Raw genomic sequence first — 21,241 nt, forward strand, 5'->3', positions numbered from 1 at the left:
TTTAGCTCAGCGGCAAAGCGCTTGCCTGGCAAGCACAAGGTCGTGAGTTCGGTTCCCGGTACCGGAGAAAAACCAAAAAAAAAAAAAAAAAAAAACAAATAACAGCACCAAGAGATTTAAATATTGCAAAAACAAAACTGTAATTAGTTTGAAATGATGTGATAAGAGATTCAATAGGGTCAAAATTTACAAATTAAAAATTAATATCTTTCCTGTTTACCAGAAATAACCAGTTAGAAAATATCATGAAATACCATTAAGATCTATATAGCAATAAGATATATGCAATATTTAGGAAGTGATTTAATAAAAATGTATATTGTAGGATGACATGAAAGGAATTACAATACTTAGAAATAAAATGAAATGAATGAATATGAATGAATGAATAAATATGAAGTTAGGAATACTCATAGTGTCAAAATGACCATTTTCCTCAAATGAATCTGTAAGGGTAATATAATTATAATAGAAGTCCTAATAAATTTATTTGTTGCCAAAATGGTTTAAAGATCACTTTTAAAGATAAATGCACATTAAAAGCCAAAAATCTCTGGACAGGGAAGAAAAATAAGGTTGGAAAGTTCTCTCAAATATGAAAACTCAAAATTACATTAATTAAAAATCCAACTATTGGTGGGTTACACGTGCAGATCAATGAAACAGAATAGCAACCTCGGAAACACCAAAATATGCAATAAATAATATATAGTGAAGGTGGCATTCTAAGCCATAAAGAACGAATTATATACTAAATGATGCTAAGAAAACAGAATGATAATTTTAAAAAGTCAGCCAATCTCTCATTTCACATCTTATGTGAAATTAAATTATGAAATACTAAAAAAGACACATAATACCAAAAAGAGAAATAAAGTATCATTTTCCTGATTCATTATATCTAATTAGAACTTTTTACATTTCATCTCCTACACTTTAATCTTCATTTCTCCTCCTTCAGTTTGTATATTTTTCCTGAAAATCCTATAATTCATTAATACTTTTTTATATTCTCACTTGTAGTACTTATTTTTATGTGCAATAATTTAGGTCAGAAATCATTTGAAATAGGACAATAAGAATCTAGCAGAAAGAAAAACAGTAAAAAGTTCAAGATCAGAGAGATGAGATTATTATAGGATCGAGTTGACAATAACTTGAAGCGGATGTAGGACATTGTTAAACCAAGAGGTCTAGAACACTTTTCTGTCTTTAGTAATAGGCCATACTTCCCCCTTCTAACAACAGAGATATCATCGGATTAGTTCTCAAAGGGTAAGCTAAACTCCACATATAATATATGCATAGCATTCTATTCATCCAATAATTTATTTTGCTTGAATCCTTTGTTCATTTTGAGGAATGTATGATTTAGAGATACCAATTAAATACAGGATTTTATACTAGTCTGTATGTAATAAGGAAGGTTTCTGGAAATAAAAGAATATCAGTAATTAACTTTCCTTTAAGCCAGGAATTGTGAAAACTACAGCATTTTCATTACATGCTCATCTAAGGAGCAGACAAAAGACAGCTGTCAAAAAGCTCAATAATTAAAAGGCAATGAGTTGAAATTCCCCTCTTTAAATATATAGAACTCAAGTTTTCAAGTCATTAGAATCTAAATATTATATAGATAAAAATAAGAAATTTGCAGCCACAGACTCTAGAGAGGAAAGTGTAAACCTGTAGATTCAGGAACACATGGCAATGTTTTGGGGCACACAGGAAAATGTCCAAAGGCTAACCACTTGAGAGTAAATTATTTTTGAGAAGCAGACTGCAATATAAGTTGCAAAAAGGTGACCATTTACAGCCAAAGGGTCAGATCAAAGGGATGTTGAATATTTCCACGTGTATTTTAGTAAAGCCAACTGCTATTCTCAAAAGTTGCTCCTCAGGATGTTACATATTTAATTTAGTCTTAGTCCACTGAAAAAGGTTTCAGGTTGCAGTCCTCATTCTGAATGACTCTTGTACTCTTAAAATACTGTTTTTGTGCAAACCACAGAACAATTTCAACAGCAAAGTTTTCAGTTAGAATATGTTCCTTTCAGGAAATAAAATTGTCAATTGCATGGAATCTGAAGCAGTTGATTGGGGGAATGGTCGGTTGCTGCTTGTTCCTGAGATAACATCCATCCACCAAGGTGGATGAGATTACTGAGATCTGGGCCTAAGGGGCCCCACACTGCTGAGTGTGAGCATAGCCTTGACACCAGCCCAGTCATATCTGCAAGTATACATATATTCTTGTAAGAGTGGCAGCCTATTTTCTGGCTGAAAGAGCACCATAAAAACTGACTGATAGCTATTATGAAGGTAAATATGCATTTAGATCCATGTACATTAGGTAAGAACTTTAATCTGTGTTAATTATAATCTAGTACACATCTATTTTGACTTACACTAATAAAGTATAATGTCATGTATGGAAGAGGCAGCTATGGTTAAGTCTGCTAAATGTCAATTGCCTGCTAAATGTGATTTATTAAAATTGCAGTTCAAATTTATTTCCTACCTACCTGACCGTGTTCTGAAAAATGAAATTTCTTACAAGCTGAATGTTTTCTAAATGAAAACATTTGATGTTTTAAAAGAAAAGGAGTTATCCTCTAGATTTTTTAAATACCAAAAGTGAGTTTTAAATTCCAAGTGTAGACTACTTCAATATAGGGAACAGGTCTGCTTTGTTTGAGATTTTACAGAAACTCATCATCCTCGAGGCAGCCTTCTACAAACAAGGATCACAGCGACCTATAGTTCTTGTTTTAGACCATTATATAAAATGTCTCTGATTATTTTTTTCTTACATGTTTCCTAACTTGTTTACTTAATACTTATTAAGAATTACAAATTCACTTTAAAAGGTGAAAGAAAATAAACACTGAGAAATACAATTGTTAATTTCCTATCATCTTGATTTGAAATTCTGTACTGTCTTTTATTGTTTTTGTGGTGTTTTGTTTTTGTCTTTGTTGTTGTTACTTTGTTATTGTTTTTTCTCTTTAAAATAAAAAATAGTAAAAAAATTACAAATGTCAACATTAGTCAACCTTCCACTATTATAACAAATTTCTGAGATGAATCAACTAAAAAAGAGTAAAGCCTTATTTTAATGCACATTTTTGAGATTTCACTGCATTGTTAGTTGGTCCAGATGCTTTAAGGTCTGTGATGGGACAGTATATCTTGGTGGGAGCACAGTGTGGAGGAAGCCACTCAACTAATGACAGCCAAAGAGAGAGGAGAGATGAATATTCCACAACACCCTTCCAGGGCATGCGCCTAGTAACCTAAAACCTCCCATAAACTCCATCCAGTCAACTGTCCATCACTTTCCAATAGCATCAAGCTGAGCACCAAACTTTTAACATATGGACTTTTAGGAGACATTGATGGCCCAAAGCACAGCAGTAACCATGAATGAAACATTCAAACTATCATAGGTCAGGGACCTAAATTGGATTAAATTCTGTTTATAGGCATTACTGCTTGAAAATACTCATTAATTCTGGCCAATTTCCCTAAAATGCAAGACTTAGCTACTCCAAAGATATTTTTTATTCGTGTGCATTAATAGTATAATTTCATAAAAGGAAGAAGGAAGGAAGGAAGGAAGGAAGGAAGGAAGGAAGGAAGGAAGGAAGGAAGGAAGAGAGAAAGAAAGAAAGAAAGAAAGAAAGAAAGAAAGAAAGAAAGAAAGAAAGAAAGAAAGAAAGAACAAAAGAGAGAAAGAAAGAAAGAAAGAAAGAAAGAAAGAAAGAAAGAAAGAAAGAAAGAAAGAAAGAAAGAAGGAAGAAAAGGAAAAAAGATGAAAGAAAGGGAGAAAGGAATTCAAGATCACATTAAAGAATTCTAGACAATACCTCATGTCTATTTCTTATACTCAGAGTAACTACTCTGAAGCTAACATTACATAATGTATTAATTGTTGCTACTCTCCTATTATCTAGTTTTGAAACTCAAGTTTTTAAATTCTTTTTAAAATAAAAAATTTAAAATAAAATATTGTCAATTGCTCACAATGTATTTTATACAATGAACAACCAACAACCAACATAAGACCCTCAATTCACAGAAGAGCAAACCCTAGCCACATTAAGGCAGTCAATTTTATGACATTTTAAGAAATGATAGAAAAAATATATGCTAACCTGATTTGGAAGGCAAAATAAAATCTGTGTTGATTTACCAAAGCATTTCAGCAGAACCCCCCCCCCATTATTTCCCATTTAGGATCAAAGTAAATATCTGTCATTAGGACTGGTAGTACATTTTAGAGATCTCCTTTATCTTATCTCAGAAATTGTAAACAAAGCCAATAAAGAAATCTTAAGTGTTAATATAACTCTAAGATGCCATCCTGGGCTTAAATATTGCAAACACACAAAGTTTTGAAATCATTATCCCACTGACCCACCAGTGACTCCAAGCCAATGAGTATAACACTTCACCACCACCAAACAAACACCAGAGGCAATTTTACATATAGTTCCTGGTTTCTATAGCTTTTTCACCTCCAAAGTGTTCATGAAACACAGATGTCTAAGTCATAGCAGTTATATAGTGATATTCTTACTATAAAACTGTTTGATAATCCCAATCAACTCAGGATAGTTTTATTGACATGACTCAGAATCACACAGCTGTAGACAACCAAAGCTTGTGTACTGACCTAATGCATAGTCATGAGATATAAACAGAAAGAAAACTATAAATTTGACAAATATCTGACACTGGTAGCATCCAGGCCTTAATCTATAGCGCAGCTCAGGCTCAAGCTTCATTATTTAGCTTGGTTGCTTTCCTAGAGACATAAATAACTTACAAATAATGAAGGCTATGAATATGCATGCATTGTATTTGTGCTGTTTTCTATTAAGTCAAATTTAGACAGAAAACTAATGAGCTATATGAAAATTTAAAAATAATGTTGTTATTTTGAATATAAATGTTTTCCATGTGATAGCCTAAACTTGATAGAACTGCAATATGTTCAATGCTCCATGTTCTGGTTTTAAGTGATTTGAAACTAATGTTTATAAATAGAATACTAGCATAAAGTACTGACTCACAAAAAGTAAATGTTAAAACATAGCTGAAAGAATTTCTTAAATGAAGTACAATCCTATATTTCTGATCATTAAAACATAATAGAGGTAATTTAGTTTTAAGTGTCTACCCCCTTGGTTCATTTATATATTGCTCATAAAAATCAATATAGAGAAACAACCTATGTATTCATTAAGGAATGAATAAAGAAAATGTATTCTATACACAAAATGAAATGCTATATAGCCTTAAAAATTAAGAAAATGCTGTCATTTTTGGAACATGGATGGAACTGAAGGATATTATGTAGGTGAAATAAACTAAGCACATAAGGACAAATATTGCATGACCTTATTCATATGTGGAATCTAAAAAACTATCTTATAGAAACAGAGAGTAGAAAGGTGGTCATCAGAGGCTGGGGCCAGAAGGAAGGACCCAGGAAAGATGAGATGTTGATCAAAGGTCCAAAAATTTAGCTAGACTGAAGGAAGAAATTGTAGTGATCTATTCTACTCTGTGGTAATTACAGTCAACACTACTGTGTTATATGTTTCTAAATTGGTAGAATACATTTCTAACATTCATTCTACAAAAATTAGTAAGTTGGTGAGGTTTTAGCTATCTATCTATATATATGTTCATTAACTATTTAATTTTTATAAAATGTATAGATTAAAATGCGACATTGTGCCCATTTGTCAATTAAAAGTAAAGACATTTAGTTAAAAATAAAAAATACATAAGTGACATTTTGCAAAAATCTATTATGAATTTTTGACATACTTTAAAAGAAAGAAGCCAACCTAGAAAAGGCTACATAGTGTTATGATTCCAACTACATGCTATTCTAGAAATAGCAAAGCTATGGAGATAGTAAAACACATCACTGGTTGCCGGATGTTGGGGGACAGGGAGAAATGAACAACCAGACCACAAAGGATTTTTAGATCAATGAAACTATTTAGTATGATACTACAATGTTTGATAAATGTCATTATACATTTGTCAAAAACCATAGACTGTACAACACCAAGAGTGAACCCTCTATGGACTTCATATGACCATGATATATCAATAGCATCAGTTCATTTACTATGATGAATATACCACTCTGGTGGAGGAATATCAATATTGAAGGAGACTGTGCATGTGGAGAAGCTATCACATTGGAAATTCTCTGTACTTTGTGCTCAATTTTGCTGTAAGCCTAAAATGACTCTGAAAAGAAAGTCTCTTGATTAGGCAAAAAAGTAAAATTACATATTTTACTTTACTTGGAACATGGATATACCATTTGAAATAGCATCCAAACAATATTCAATGAGAATAAACCCTTATAGGGTATGGCTTTTAATAGTAGCAGAAGTACTACTAAATGCATAAATTATATTTGAAAACTATATGACCCCAAGTAAAAATTTCACCTGTACTACTAATATTTCATAACTATGTTTATGAGCCAGCCCTACATAATTCTAAGATATTTACAAAGCATGGGTACATTATCTTGGTCTATACATGTGCATGTATGTACAAATACTTTGCTTTTTGTAGTTTTTATTGTATTTGAATTATTTTGGAATAGTTGAATGATGAAATTTTCTCACCACTCACTTTTTTCTATTAGCTAAAAGTTTTAAAATATCTGAATTTATAATGAAAATAGACCATTTTCCATACGAAGATGTAGAGAAATCAAAAATTTGCTCGGCTGAAAGATAGAGAATATACCTGAAGATCCAACCTGTGCCCAGCAGTAACTCCATTTAGAGAGAACAAGGGACAAGTGAGTTAATTTAGTGCTGCCCCAGTTTGTGCTTCTACTATCATTACTCACTCTCGTCCAGCCTTGTCTAAAACCATTCCTACAGCCACATATACTAAAGTATCAAATGTTACCTTATAAATATGTGCAATTATTAATTGTTAGTACATATGTAAACATAATATTGTCTCCATAGTATAAGAACCTGAAAAAGTAAACAAACTTTGAAAGGTACAATAGATATTGTGAAAGGGAAAGAAACTGCTCAAAAGGAAAACATGACTGAGATGAGGGAAAAGAAAGAATGAAGGGAAAAATATGCATATATGTACACCCAAGATAGCTAACATAGTTGTACTACTAATTTCTATGGCTTTATTGAAAGGAACAGTTGATATTTAATTGTTTGATTAATCTTAAATGCCTGTTTGTTTCTCTGAGTAACTGATTCGAGGATAACTATATGTAATACAACAACTATTGTTAATTTCCTATCACCTGTCTGAAATTCTGTATTGTTTTTATGTTATTTCATTTATATCTGTGTGCTTGTTAATATATTTTTGTTCTTTTATCTTTATTTTATTTTATTTTTATCTACACTTTTCTGAGATTTTAATGTCTTTTTTTCCCACTGGAAATATTTCTACATGTATATATTTATTTTGGTACTGGGAATCAAACTCAGGACCTTGCATTAGCCAGGCAGGCGCTGTGCCACTGAGCTATATCCCCAGCCCTCTTTTATCTTCAAAATAAAAAAAGTTAATAATTTATATTTAAAGATGGAGATGTTAACCATGCTGATATCACCATTACATATTGTATACATGTATGGGAAAAATCATACTGTGCCCCATAAATATGCACAAATAATAATAATAATGATAAGGAATCAGCGCTGTAGTTTGGCACGGAGCTTTGAAGTGTCTTACCAGATTCTGGGAGAGTTGGGGTTACTTTGTCAGCTCTGTGCACCCCTGCAATACTATAGTATGGCCTTAGTGCTTGCTTATGAAGACCCAGCCTTACTAGTCACTGTTGAAACATGTTTTAGGAGACAGGGCATGCAGCAATCTTCTCAAGGCAATATGGATCAGAGACAAGGAAGTGAATTTAAAGGCTTTATCCAAAAAGTATAATCCCTCACTGTTCCTGCTAACCCTGATTTCAGCCCGCCACCACCAAACTGACAGCTTCACGCAGATTTCTGTTACACTAATCCATGCATACTCCCTTTTGTGTGATTTCTGGAGGGCTGAATTTGTATGAGGAAGCTACTCGCCTGTGCTCCTTCAGTAAGTTTGAAGTTCGGACTCATCTGTTATGATTTGTGTCTAGATGTTCCCCAAATCCTCGTGCACTTTTAGATGGGGCTTTTTTGGAGGTAGCTGAATATAGAGTTTGCAATTGATTCATGGTTTAATGCTGGGATTAAGGGTGCTGGATTAAGGGTGGATGATTGCTGGATTTGTCCACTGATTGGATTGGCACCACCTTAATCCCAGAAGTCTAGATAAGATAAACGAGACAGAAAGAGGCTTCTTTCCCTTTTGCTCTTGTTGCTTTTGGTGTCTTCTGCCGCCATGAAGGCTGCCCTTCTGCCATGTGCCCCCTGCCTTGGAGCCAGAATAATATGGACTGAAACCTCTACAAACTGCAAGCTAAATAAACCTTTCTTTCCTCCTTTAACTTTGGGTGTCAGGTATTTTTGTCTCAGCAAGGAGAGAAAAGTAACTAAGACATCATCTTTCTATCATATTACATCTTCTTACTGTTTGTTGAAGTATATTGAAACACAGTTGTCGCTCAGTAATCACCCTCGTTTATTTCAATAAGACATCTGTAGGTTCTTCGGGGTTCTAAGTAGAAACTGAGAATGGTAATTTTGCTGCTTCAATTACAGTACATACAGCCTCTCTTGCTTTAGCTGTCTCTAGGAGCTGGCTAGGTACTCTGTTAAGTTGAATAGAAGTCACAAGAGTGGACAGTCTTGTCTAGATAACACTTGGTGACTAAATAAGCCCTTGCTATTTTGGAATGCCCTTTAACAAGTTAGGAAATTCCCTTTGATATCTATTTCATTAAGAGTTTTTGTCATTAATCTTGAATTTTATTAGGTCTACCTCCTGCACCTACTGAGATATTTGTTCATCTTTTACATGATAATGTGGCAAATTATATTATTTGATATTAGATATTTATTTACAATGTTGAAACAAGATTGCAATCTTAAAATAACACAATTTAAGGATGACATACGAACACTGTATATTGTTGGTTTCATTTGCCAATAACATGTTTACATTTTTTATATTCATATTGATGAGTGAGTGTCCTCTATAATTTTCCTTTCTTAAACTGCCCTTAGTTAGCAGGGGTGACTAGGTTATACTGGTTGCATAAAATAAGTCAGGAAATTTAAGGTAAATTTGTAAGAGTTTAGCTTTAGCATTTACCACAGTGTTTGATAAAGCATCTGAGCCTTGTATCTTCTTTGCAGGAATAGTATCATCTTTTGCAGCAAGAGTTTTTACATTTAATGATTCAACACTTTTAATGACAATAGGACCACTGATGCATTGGTTGACTCCATTTTGGTAATTTTTTTTACCATTTCTTCCACTTTGAACATACTGGAATCTGTAGTTGTTTCCTGTTCACTGCTTATTTGCACTGGCTCTTCATCAATCTGACCAAAAACTTACACATTTCCTTATTCCTTTAAAAAAGCCAGCTGGGCATGGAGGCACATGCCTGTAATCCCAACACTCAGGAGGCTGAGGCAGGAGGATCACCACGAGTTCAACGCTAGGCTACAAAGTGAGTTCAAGGCCTGCCTGAACTGCATAGTGGGACCCTGTCTCAGAAAAAAAAATTGAAGAATGTTCAGCTTCTAACTACTTTACCATATTGCCTTTTCATTAATTCTGCTTTAATATTTATTGTCTTCATTATTTTGGCTTAGTCTGTTCTTTTACTAACATTAAGTCACCAATGAACTTCTTTATTGAAGCTTTTTTCTCTTCTACTCTACATACATAGGGTTATAATTATGCGATTGTTTTGATGCATGACACAGATTTTTATATGAGACACTAAAATGTTTATAGTTTTATTTTCTTATGTCTACTATAATTTTGCCTATGCTATGTAATCTACAAGTACGTTTTAAGTATAAAAATTTGTTTTGTTTGAGGATAGCGATATGCAGTGTAACAACCACTGTTGATTTGTAACAACCACTATTAATTTGTCTTGAGAGCCTGTATCACTTTGAATGTTCTTGCTTTGATTTGTTTATGTTCGTGACACTGGTATGCTGCTACTGTTCTATTTTTTGTTTGTGTGTTTCTCATGTACTACTCTCTTTAAAATAAAAAAATTGTTTTGTAACTTAATATACTTAAAAACACAGAGCTCATCCTTCTCTTAATATGTATCCTTCTCTTGATATTTATCTCTGCTAATAAAATGTATTTTGCAAAATATGTATATCAATGTCCTTATGGTTTATATTTGCATTGTATATGTTTTACATCCCTTCACTTACAATATTCTGTTTTTTATTTAGATAATGATTTTCCTAATGTCATTAAACGACATTGATTTTATTAAATCTTTCTCTATTTGTCTTTTAATTGGAAACAGTAGTCTTTATGTATACAGCAATACATATACACATGTACATTCAAATTTCAAACTCTTACATTTTCCTAGCTTTTCTAATTCCTCTCTTTTCCCCCTTTTTCCCCTTCAAAGTTGACAAAGTACTTTTTTTTAATTCATTTTTTTCTTCTTAAATTTTTGGAAATTAAAATCTGTGTAGTCACTCTGTGGTCGGTCAGTCTGGACAATTCAGCAAACATACAAACTCTTCCAATGTATAATGTTAACATGTTTGCCTTACTTCTGAACAATTTGATGATTCTAAAATGCTCTATTTCCAGGATAAACTTTCAAAATTTTGCTAGTGTTGCCCAACATTATTACTTGGATTTAATCCCATAAAATAGACATCACTATAACTTTGCATCATATTTTAATTGTGTGTATTCTTATCATATTCCCATATGTTTTTCTGTTACTCAGAGTGAAATGGGAAACCACTGAAGGGTTTAGAGCAAGAGGTTGAGGCTCAAAGAGACTCTGGGAATAAAGATGCTGATCTCCATGAACTGTACCAAACAAGCTGCCTTGCCCTCTGACTTCCTGGCAAGTTTGGCTAGTTGGAAGCACTAGCAGGAGATCACAAGAAGGAAGAGTGGAGTGTTTATTCCTCTGCTTCATCTCTGCTTGGCTACAGTTCAGTACTGGCTGAATACATGTATCTAGGTCCACAAACCCTGTCAGGAAGGCTCTCGGACATAGTGGCAGTTCTCATTCTGTTCTCTTTCAGGCATAGAGTGCAATGGCTTCTTGCTATTATCAACACTGGATACTTGTTAATTCTCTTAAATTTCCCTTTTCCATTGTAGATAATCATTTTCATTTTTAGAAAAGCTCTTCAATAACTTCTTGGGGTGTAGCACCTGCTTTATTGAATTCCTGATCAATGCGAAGGGAATAATCATCAATATACCATCTCCACTTTAGCATGTTTCTAACCATAGAAGTTTTCAGCAATCTCTCCTATTTCCATTCCCTCTCATCTAAAAAATATTTTTAAAATAAGTCTGCAAACGCTGTTAGCATTTTCTGTTGACCTACCAGCATCTACGTGAGGTGGAGGATGACAGGACTAGATGCTTATTTGAGAGTCTAATGGTCAATCTCCTTTTCAGTTATCTTTTCTATTTGAAAGAAGGATTGTAGCTCTAATAGAACATGAATGGAATATTTTAAAATCATTTCTTTTTTTCTCTGTTATTCATTACTTTTAGGCCCAGGAAACTATATTGTAAATCACATCTTAGACCTCCTTCACTTCTTTGTAAAGAATTTTGACGATAGTTAATCTAATCTCTTCTCTGCTGAAATACTGCATGCACCTGAGGCTATCAGAACGCCACCACAAAATCCTGGCTAAGAATTCTACTTCCAGCAGCAAGAATATGTGGCATTTTCTAAGTAGTATCTTAGTATTATTCCATGTTATAGTTTATATTATCATCTGCATGAAATCTGTAATTCTCTAGAATCTTCACATTTTACAATACAGAATGAAAAGTAAAACACTCATTTTTTTCTAACAGTGACTACATTCTCTAAGAGTCAGGAAAAATAACCAGGCAGTTACTGCTTATATATTTTTAGTATATCTAAGAACCTAATCTAAGTTTTCAAATATTAATAGTGTATTTATTAAAAATATGATATCAAGTCAAATTTGCACAACCAAAATATTCACCAATTAGAGCCGGTAATACTACTAGAAGGTAACATCTCTATATTTGAACAATTTTTCTTTCCTTTTGTATTAACTCATTTCATTTCCAAGATATAGCATAGTGTCTGGAACATGATAAACTATCAAAGTCACTGAAGAATTTGAACAAGCAAAATATGTATAGACACCTATAATGTATTAAGACCTTCTAGGTCTGTAGAGCAGTCATGTCAAATTTCTTTAATCATCCTTAAGTAGTGCTTTGTAAACATATTATCATTGATTGCATTCATTTGGAAAAATTCAATTTTCCCATGACAACCTGAAAATGTGATCACAGGACTGAACAAATAGCTGCAGATATAGATTTACAAAAAGAATTGCAAAATGGGCCTACTCTTTCTTTCCTTTACTTAAGGTACTGCATTTTTAGTAATGAAAACTAAATATATGTAAGCAGTCTGATAATTCAACTCTTGGCTTAAAAAGAACTTGCATTTGATTAAAACATCTTCATTTGTAACCTATGAATTCACTAACTTATAACTCAGACCACTGTACAAACCAGGAGTATAAAATGAACAGATCAAGCAAAGACCAGCCCATCTGAACAAGCAATTTGTAAAACAGCTTGAAATAGTTTAAAAATAAAGATGTATTAGTAGAAAAAAGTGACAAGAAAATGCATAAGGATTATAATAATTAGTGATAAGTGCTATTAAAAATGAAGCAGGGCAAAGAGACAAAAGAGGATGAGAAACAGCCATAATAAATCAAGATACAAGCAAAATCTGTCTTGGGAGACAGCATTTGAACAGACACCTGAAAGATGTAAGGAACAAGTGATGTGAATATGGGAAAGAAAGCTTTCTAGGCAAACTAATCACATATGGTATGTCCTGCAATTAGAATATCTGAGGAACAAGCGGCCATTCTAGCCAGGAAAAAGAAAATATATGGGTGGTAGGAGATGAGCAGTAGGAAATAAGCAACGAAATCATGTCGGGCTTTGTATAGTACAGTAAGGGATTAGAAGAACTTTATTCCAGGCATTATGGAGAGCAATTTTAGGGTTGTGAGCAGGAGCATGATGTGATCTGATTTACATTTTCCTACAAAGTTCCTTGGGCTATACTGTGGAGAAGAGACAGGAGAAAGAGCAACAAGACTGAACAGAAGATTTCATAACCAAGTGAGAGAGGATGAGCCCTTTGGCCACAAGGGAAGTGGTCTTACATTAATCCCCTGCTATAGTTTTCATTCAACTTTTAAATTTTAGAATATTTGTAAATTTAGAAAAACGGTACAAAGATAGTATAGAGAGATCACAAATACCCACATCTAGTTTCCTCTATTGTTAATTTCTTACATTAGTACAGTACACTTGTCACAATTAGTAAAATAAACATTGGCACATAAATAGTAAAGTCCATACTTAATTCAAATTTCTTCAGTGTTCCATAATATACTTTTACCATCCCGGGGCTCTGCTCAGAATACCAAGTTGTATTTAGTTCTTATGTCTTCTCAGGCAAATATATATTGTGCCAGTTTCTCACACTTTTTTCTTTCTGACCTCCTTGACTGTTTGGATGAATACTGGTCAGTTATTTTGTAGGATTCTCTCAATGGGGGTTGTCTGCTGCTTCATTCATCTTTAAACCAGAGTGATGGTTCCTGGGAGGAAGCCCACAGAGCTAAAGTGCTGTTTTCATCCAGTCATATCAAGATTACATGTTATCAGTATGACCTACCACTTGGGATGTTAACCTTGATTACCTAGCTGAGGTAGAATGTGTCAAGTTTTCCACTATACTGTCTGTTTCCCTCACTTCTTTCATTGGAAAGAAGTCACAAAGCACAAAGCACACTCTAAGGAATAGGCGTGTAAGCTCCACCTCCTCAATGGGAGAGTATCTACCTAAATTATTTGGAATTCCTGTGGCACAGAGATTGTCCTTTTTTTCTCAGTCAAATACAGTCATTTGTTTTTCTTGGTTTAGACACACAGATATTTTATATTTTTGTCTACAATATAATGTAGTGATATTAATTTTATTGCTCAAATTGTCTCACCTTTGGCCACTGAGGGTTCTTTCAGTTGCCTCCTTTTATGACATATCCATCACTCTTGCAGTTGTTGCCTGTTTGCTTTCTTTGGTACTTTTTAGCACTTCTTTATTTCTAGCAGTACAAAATATTCAGGCTCATTTTGTGCATTCTCCACTCCAGCCCTAGCAGGATCCATTCATTGAGGGTGGTATTTGAAACTAAAAGGTGCACACTGGATGTACTAATTTCTATCAGGGCATTATTCCTCATAGGCTCATTCAGCTAATGAAGAAAGAAAAGATGTCTGTATGTGTATACATATCTATGTCTACATACATCAATATATATGTCTGTGTGTGTGATTTCTTACTGATGTCTCCATCTAACTCATTTCCACATTTTAAGCTTTCACTACTTGTCTGTAGTCTTCCACTCCAGCAATGAGAAACCTAGCCTCCAGCATTTACTGTTGATTTACTTAATTGTTGAATTCCAGTATCCATACACGATGATATTAGAATTACTCATCTGTTTTCCTGCAGGAAACATCACAGTTTGCTTATCCATTCACTTTTAGTTTCAGTACTGGGGAATGGGCCATAGGCATTTGAGCTAAACTACATCCCCAGTCCTTTAAGTTTTAGACAGGGTATCACTAAGCCATTGTCCAAAGTAGGCTCAAATTTGCCATCCTTCTGCCTCAGCCTCCCAGAGTGCTGGGATTAGAGATGTGCACCACTACAGCTGACTCCATTCATCTATTTAAGAACAGCTTGGTTGATGCCAGGTTTTGTATATTGTGGGAAAAGTCACTATAAATATTCACATTTCATTTTGGGGGGGCTAAAAATTCAAATTAGTTGAGAACTCACCTAGGAATATACTCACTAGATTGTATGTCAAGAGTCAGTTGTCTATCAAAATGGTTGTACCATTTTCAATTCCCACAAGCAATGAATGAAAGTACTTAAGTTATTTAAAGAGATGTTCTTTTACATCTTCACCTCCAATAAGTATCAGGTTTTGGGATTTTTGCTACTTTCATAGAATTTTGTGGTGAGTTTAATTTGCATTCGATAATGTGATGTTAAACATCTTTCCTATGCTTATTTGCCATCTCATTTGCTATCTTTGATGAAATATCTGCTCAGATCAGTCCTCCATTTTTAACTGACATTTTTCTTATCATAGAGTTTGAAGATTTCTTTATGTATTATGGTATAAGTCCTTTATCTAAAATGTAACTTCACATATTTTTTCCAGTTGGCAATTTGTCTTTTCATTGTCTTAACGTCATCTCTGACATTGCAGTGCTTTGTGATTTTAATAAAGTTGAGGTTGTCATTACTTTTCTTTCATGGAGACTCCTTTTGTTGTTTTATCTAAAAATATATCACCAAAGTCACAGAGATTGTATGTTATATTTTCACTTGCATGCCTTATAGTTTTGCATTTTATATTTATGTATAGTATACATTTTGAGATAATTCTGTAAAATATAATGTTTTATTTAGGTTTAATTTTTATGTTCTGAATGTGGATGTCCAGTTGTCCTTGTAGCATTCATTGGAAAGGCTATACTTTTTCCCATTGCCTTTGTACCTTTGTCATGAATCAATTGACTATATCTCCAATTATATTTTATCTTAACTTTGACATTATATCGTGCCTAAACAATTTTATGTTTTCATTTGTCAGTCAGTGTGACTTCCATCCCAGAATTAATAATTTGATAAGTAAGGCTAGGTGTATCACTCAGTGCTAAAGCATGTGCTTAGCAGTCACAAGCTCCTGGGATTGATCCCCAGCACAACAAGAAATAATGTAAGTTGATAAATATGTTCTCTGACAAATAATTGAGAACTATATTGAGTAGTTTAACCCTGTGGACAGAGGTCTGAAACATTCCACTAGAAACTTTCTCTAGCCTGACAAGCTCAAGGTCCTAAGTTCGATTCTCAGTACAAAAACAAAAACAAAAAGAAATTTCCTCCAGGTTGATGATACTTCAAGAATTGGGACCTTCAGTTACCTTTTCTGCCATTTCCAGAGTTCAAATACACAAACAGTTATAGTACACACACATTTCCAGGTCCTGACAGTTTCTCAGAGGTAATTCATCTGGATAATGTTGAACACATTTGAAATCAGAAAATATTCTGTAATGATTGCCTCTTGTGTCTAAGATTTCAGTTTGCCCTTTTTAATTCACAAGGTTATGTAGCTTTCCTTTTTCTCCATGGGTGAACACATTATATTCCTAAATTCCTTCTTTATTTATGTTGCTTAGAAAATAACTGCTCCTTGTGTTTCTAGATTTTTTTCACTGTCACAATTCTTTTGGGATAAGATCACTTTTTTGAATTCACTTTGATTTTGTATCCTTTTACCTTGTAGAAAATATACTTTTACTATGAGTTCATCAATTGAAAGAAAGAGACATGACAATTTAATTGCATGATTGTAAAGTGAAAATTTTGCCCTAAATATACCACTGGGAATCTTGGTGAAATTTTAATGGAGTCTGAGAATTAAGTGATACTAATATGTCAGCAATTAATTTCTTCATATTGATAGTTTACAATGAATATGAAGAAAAGTGTCATGGTTTAAGAAAATACATGCTAAAGTACTCAGAAACAATAGGACATCCTGCTGGCAATTTACTCTAATAGAAGCCTAGAAAAAAATTGCCCTGAAATAGCAACTTTTCTGAAATTTTGTGATTAATGTGAAAATGTTATCATGAATAAATGTTTCAAACCACTCATCAGACAAAATGTAAGGGCATCTACATTAAATTCTTAAAATGTCCTTGGGCCTTTTCTCTCCTAGAAGGAATCAATCACAAACATTAAATTGGAAATTTATCTTCAAAAGTCACTCTATTTTCTTCTATACATATTCTTTCAAATTTCTGTATGAGTTGTAAATGGTTTTATTCTTTGATTTTTGGAAATCATCTCTCTTTGTCTAACTGTCGTGATGAATATTTAGATGCCATAGTTAGTTTTGTTCTGTCAAATTTTACATGCCCTCCATATCAACAAGCATCTCTTAGGCATCAGTTAAAATTAAGTCCAGCACAGAAGCTCCCCCATGGTTTCCCACCTACTGGGGAAGAAAATTACTAAGACAGGTAGTGAAATACTTTCCAGGTATTCAGTGCTTTACATTTTCCCGTTTATCCTCACTCTCCTGTGTTTTTCTCACTACTGGCTGGGGCTTTTCATATACTATGAGCATTCTTTATTTAAAAGAACTCAACCAAAATGTTTTCAAAATTTCAACAGATCCCATGATTCTAGAACTCTAAATTCAGAGATTCACTTGAGAAAGAATGGGTGTAACTTGATTAAACAACTCTTCTTAATCCTCCAATCAAGGTCTTCTTGAGTTATTTTTGAATGGAAGGGTTTCTAAAATTTCTTGCTTACTCTAAATCAATATTCTCAATAAGGAAAATGGTTAGGGTTATAACACTCCTACACTCTTTCTTGGCTCATTTTGGAAGAAATAGCCATTTTTATTCAGGCTATGGAATAGAAAAGAAGCCCTGTCATGTAGGAGCTTTTGCTTATGTGCATGCACTCTCTCTCTCTCTAGTCATAACATCTCCCCTACCATTTCTTGCTATTTGTGTGTTTCTCAGAATTCAGGAAGCCAAATGAGATCCTTCCAATTAGTTAATCTAAAAACTAAATCAGTTTTGTTATCATTACAACCAAGCTGAAACTCTTATATAGTTTCTACTTTGGTTTTATTTATATTATTTAAAAATCATTCTGATGTGAATTTGAGAAAGCAAAAGAGGTTCCGAGTACTGCAAACAAAACTGCATGAAAAAAAATCTTAACATTACCCAATGATATAGGTTTCATAAAACTTTGTGTTGAACATGGGAATTACATGGTCATTCGTCTAGAAAGTTAAATACCATTAAATCAGGCCTATTGTAATGATTGTTTCACAGTAATAATGTGAGATATTAATCAAACTGCAAGGCACTGACCAATGGCCTTTAAAGCAATTTCCCCCTCATTTAACATTATCCAACTTTAAGATGCATTTATATTTACTTCCATGCATTTAAAACACCTACTGGTAGTTTCCTTTTGTCTCTAACATATGCTGTTGATTTTTTCCATATACATAAAGTAACCATGTCTACAAGACTATAAACAGAATTAAATTGATGATAGACAATTAAAAATTAACCACAATATCTTAAAATTTAAAAGGGTCCTAGAGGGCAATGAGATAACTCAAAGATAGGTAGTAAGTTAAAAGTAACCACTATGTAAAAGAAGCCCTGGTTCAATATCATTTAACAGGGAACTGCCCTTTTCATACAGATTGGGAAAAATTGCTTCTCAGGTACTTGGTATGAGACACAGAAATCCTCTTGCACCTTTCAAACAATGTCTGTTTCCTAGAAGCCCGAGTTTCCAAGCACTATTCTTCTCTACTTACATTTTTTTTTCCTTTTTCAGTAAGGATTATATCAATGTGGCATGGGAACTCATGTTTTAGTTATTCTGACCACACAATCTTTAAGTATGGCATCACATCTTGGGTACTTTGTTCACCTGTATTTATTCAAAGATCAGATGTGGTGGATTAACTAATAGCTTTAGTGGGAACACCAAGCTGAACTGAGTCAGTTCAGGGCATGGAAGACCATCTGAGGATTATTGCCAACTGTATAAAAGGAGAACTAGAGGTGAAGATGGTATACTGTTGATTTTCCTGGAGAAGCTTGCCATGTTTAATTTTCCTGATATGAACTTGGTTGTTCTGGTCAGAGGAAGAGCTGTGGTCCTCACTGCTATTCTCTTTCAGGGAGATCCAGTCTTCACTTTACACAAGGCTGCCTGGATCTAGTGCAGATCTCTCAGTCTCATGGCATAGATCCTTCACCCCACTGGCCCAGATTTTCTAGGTTTCCATCACTGGCCTTTGGGCCTTTCCTGTGTAGATCTTTGATACAGACTTGCATAAGACATTGCCTTGGGTCCCAGGCCTTCAATTGGATATGTGGGACATTGCCATGGGATCTAGAGCCTCAGATGGATTCTTGGGTTCTCTAGCAGAAGGACAGATATCTTGCACACTTCTGCATTTGACTTTATAGAGGAGTATTATAAAATAAACCTATAGATTGTGTCCTGCATTAAATCTATTCCTTTGTAAACCTTGACTACAACAGCAGAGACTCTACATTTAAATAGACCCTTAAGTTCAACAGTACTATACATTTTTAAGATCTATATAAAAAATTCGGAACTCTTTCCTCGGCCATTAACCCTGCATTGGCCCCACTGTTTGACTTGAATAGCTATACTAATCCCACCATTGTAACATAGGGCTGGCACACATTGCTGCTTTTAAAGTGTCATCTTTTAGATACTTGGTGGCTTTTCAGATATTGAGAAAATTGTTGCCTGGGCAGTCTCACAGGTGTTCTTATAGTGAACATGAAGATTGGAGCCTTTGGATTTACATGATTTTGTGGAGTTTTCTGTGCTGAATGAACAGAAGATCATTTTCACAGAGCATCTCAGGCCACTTACAGAAGCTCCAAAAGAGCTCTGATTGTCTCACAGCCTACTTCCCAGAAGGGGACAAACTTTGACCTGTGCCATGCAATCACAGGATTAATTTTTAATTTTAAAGAGAAAAAGATAAGCATAACAATAAAACAGAGTTTCAAAACAGGTTAGTAGGACAGTTACAATAGTTCATACACTGCACATTGTCTTTGTAGTAGTTATTCAGAGTACATGATATAGGTGTGATATATTGTCCAAACAATATTAGCAGAAAACTTTCTTTTTAATGAAGAAAAGCTAGGTGTATAACTCTCTTAACTATCCTGTGTATACTTATGCTTTTTTCTTTTACCCTTTCTTCCTTTCCAATTCTCCCCATTTCACTTTGTCTTTTCCTTTGAATGGTTTCTTCCCAACTCACAACAGACAGTGTATAGACTTAATTCAAGACAGTGGTGCTGGTGAGAGGAGTGAAAGGCCACACTCCTTCCTTCCTCCATTGTCTCCAGGATAGCAGTGCCAGCAATCGGAGACATCTAGAGGAACAGACACTTCCTAGGAAAGCCTTGACATCAGTGATAAGGCTATCTAGCATTAGAAATATGAACACATCAACACAGAAAACAAAATAAAATAGAAAATGACAAGACAAGGAAGCAAAGTGTAATCCCAAATACCCAGCACACTCAGGACAAGTCCAGAGCACAAAGAGACAGAGGAAATTGGAATCCAACAAATGGAACTCTCTGAAATGCTAGGACCAGAAGTAAGAAAATGAATGGAAGAGGCCATAGAAAAAATAATCTCTAAGGTGCAAAAAAAAATGACTATCAAAATAAAAGACATCAAAGCAGATACAAATAAACAAATAGAAGAGCTCAGGAAAATGATGGAAATCATGAATGCCACACATAGACAAGAAATGAAATCAATGAAACAGATCCAAAGAGAAATGTAGGACATTAGAAACTCTGTTAGAAATATACACAGTAGATTGAATGAAGGCAAGGATAAAATACCAGATATAGAAGACAGAAATGTAACCAGTGACTAGAAAAAGAAAGATATCTCAAAAATTGCAAAAGACCACAATAAATCAATTCAACAGCTACAGGTGAAACAAAAAAGAACATAATACTGATTGGAATCAGTGAAAAAGCTGGAGATAGTGCAAAAACTATTAAAAACCTCTTCACAGAAGTAATGTCAGAAAACTTCCCAAACATGAATAAAGAATTTGACATACAATAAATGAAGCATATAGAACTCCAAATAGCCATGACTAAAATAAATCTATACCAAGGCATATAATAATCAAGATTCCAGAAATTCAGAACAAGAACCAAATATTAAAAGTAGCTAGAGAAAATAAACACATCATCAATAAAGGAAAGCTATTCAGAATCACAGCAGACTTCTCAACACACAGCATAAAATCAAGAAGAGATTGGAGTGAAATATTTCAAACTGTAAAGGTTTTTTGGA

Source organism: Chinchilla lanigera, unplaced genomic scaffold, assembly GCF_000276665.1.
Source record: "Chinchilla lanigera isolate Chin_1 unplaced genomic scaffold, ChiLan1.0 scaffold00108, whole genome shotgun sequence".
NCBI classification, from domain to species: Eukaryota; Metazoa; Chordata; class Mammalia; order Rodentia; family Chinchillidae; genus Chinchilla; species Chinchilla lanigera.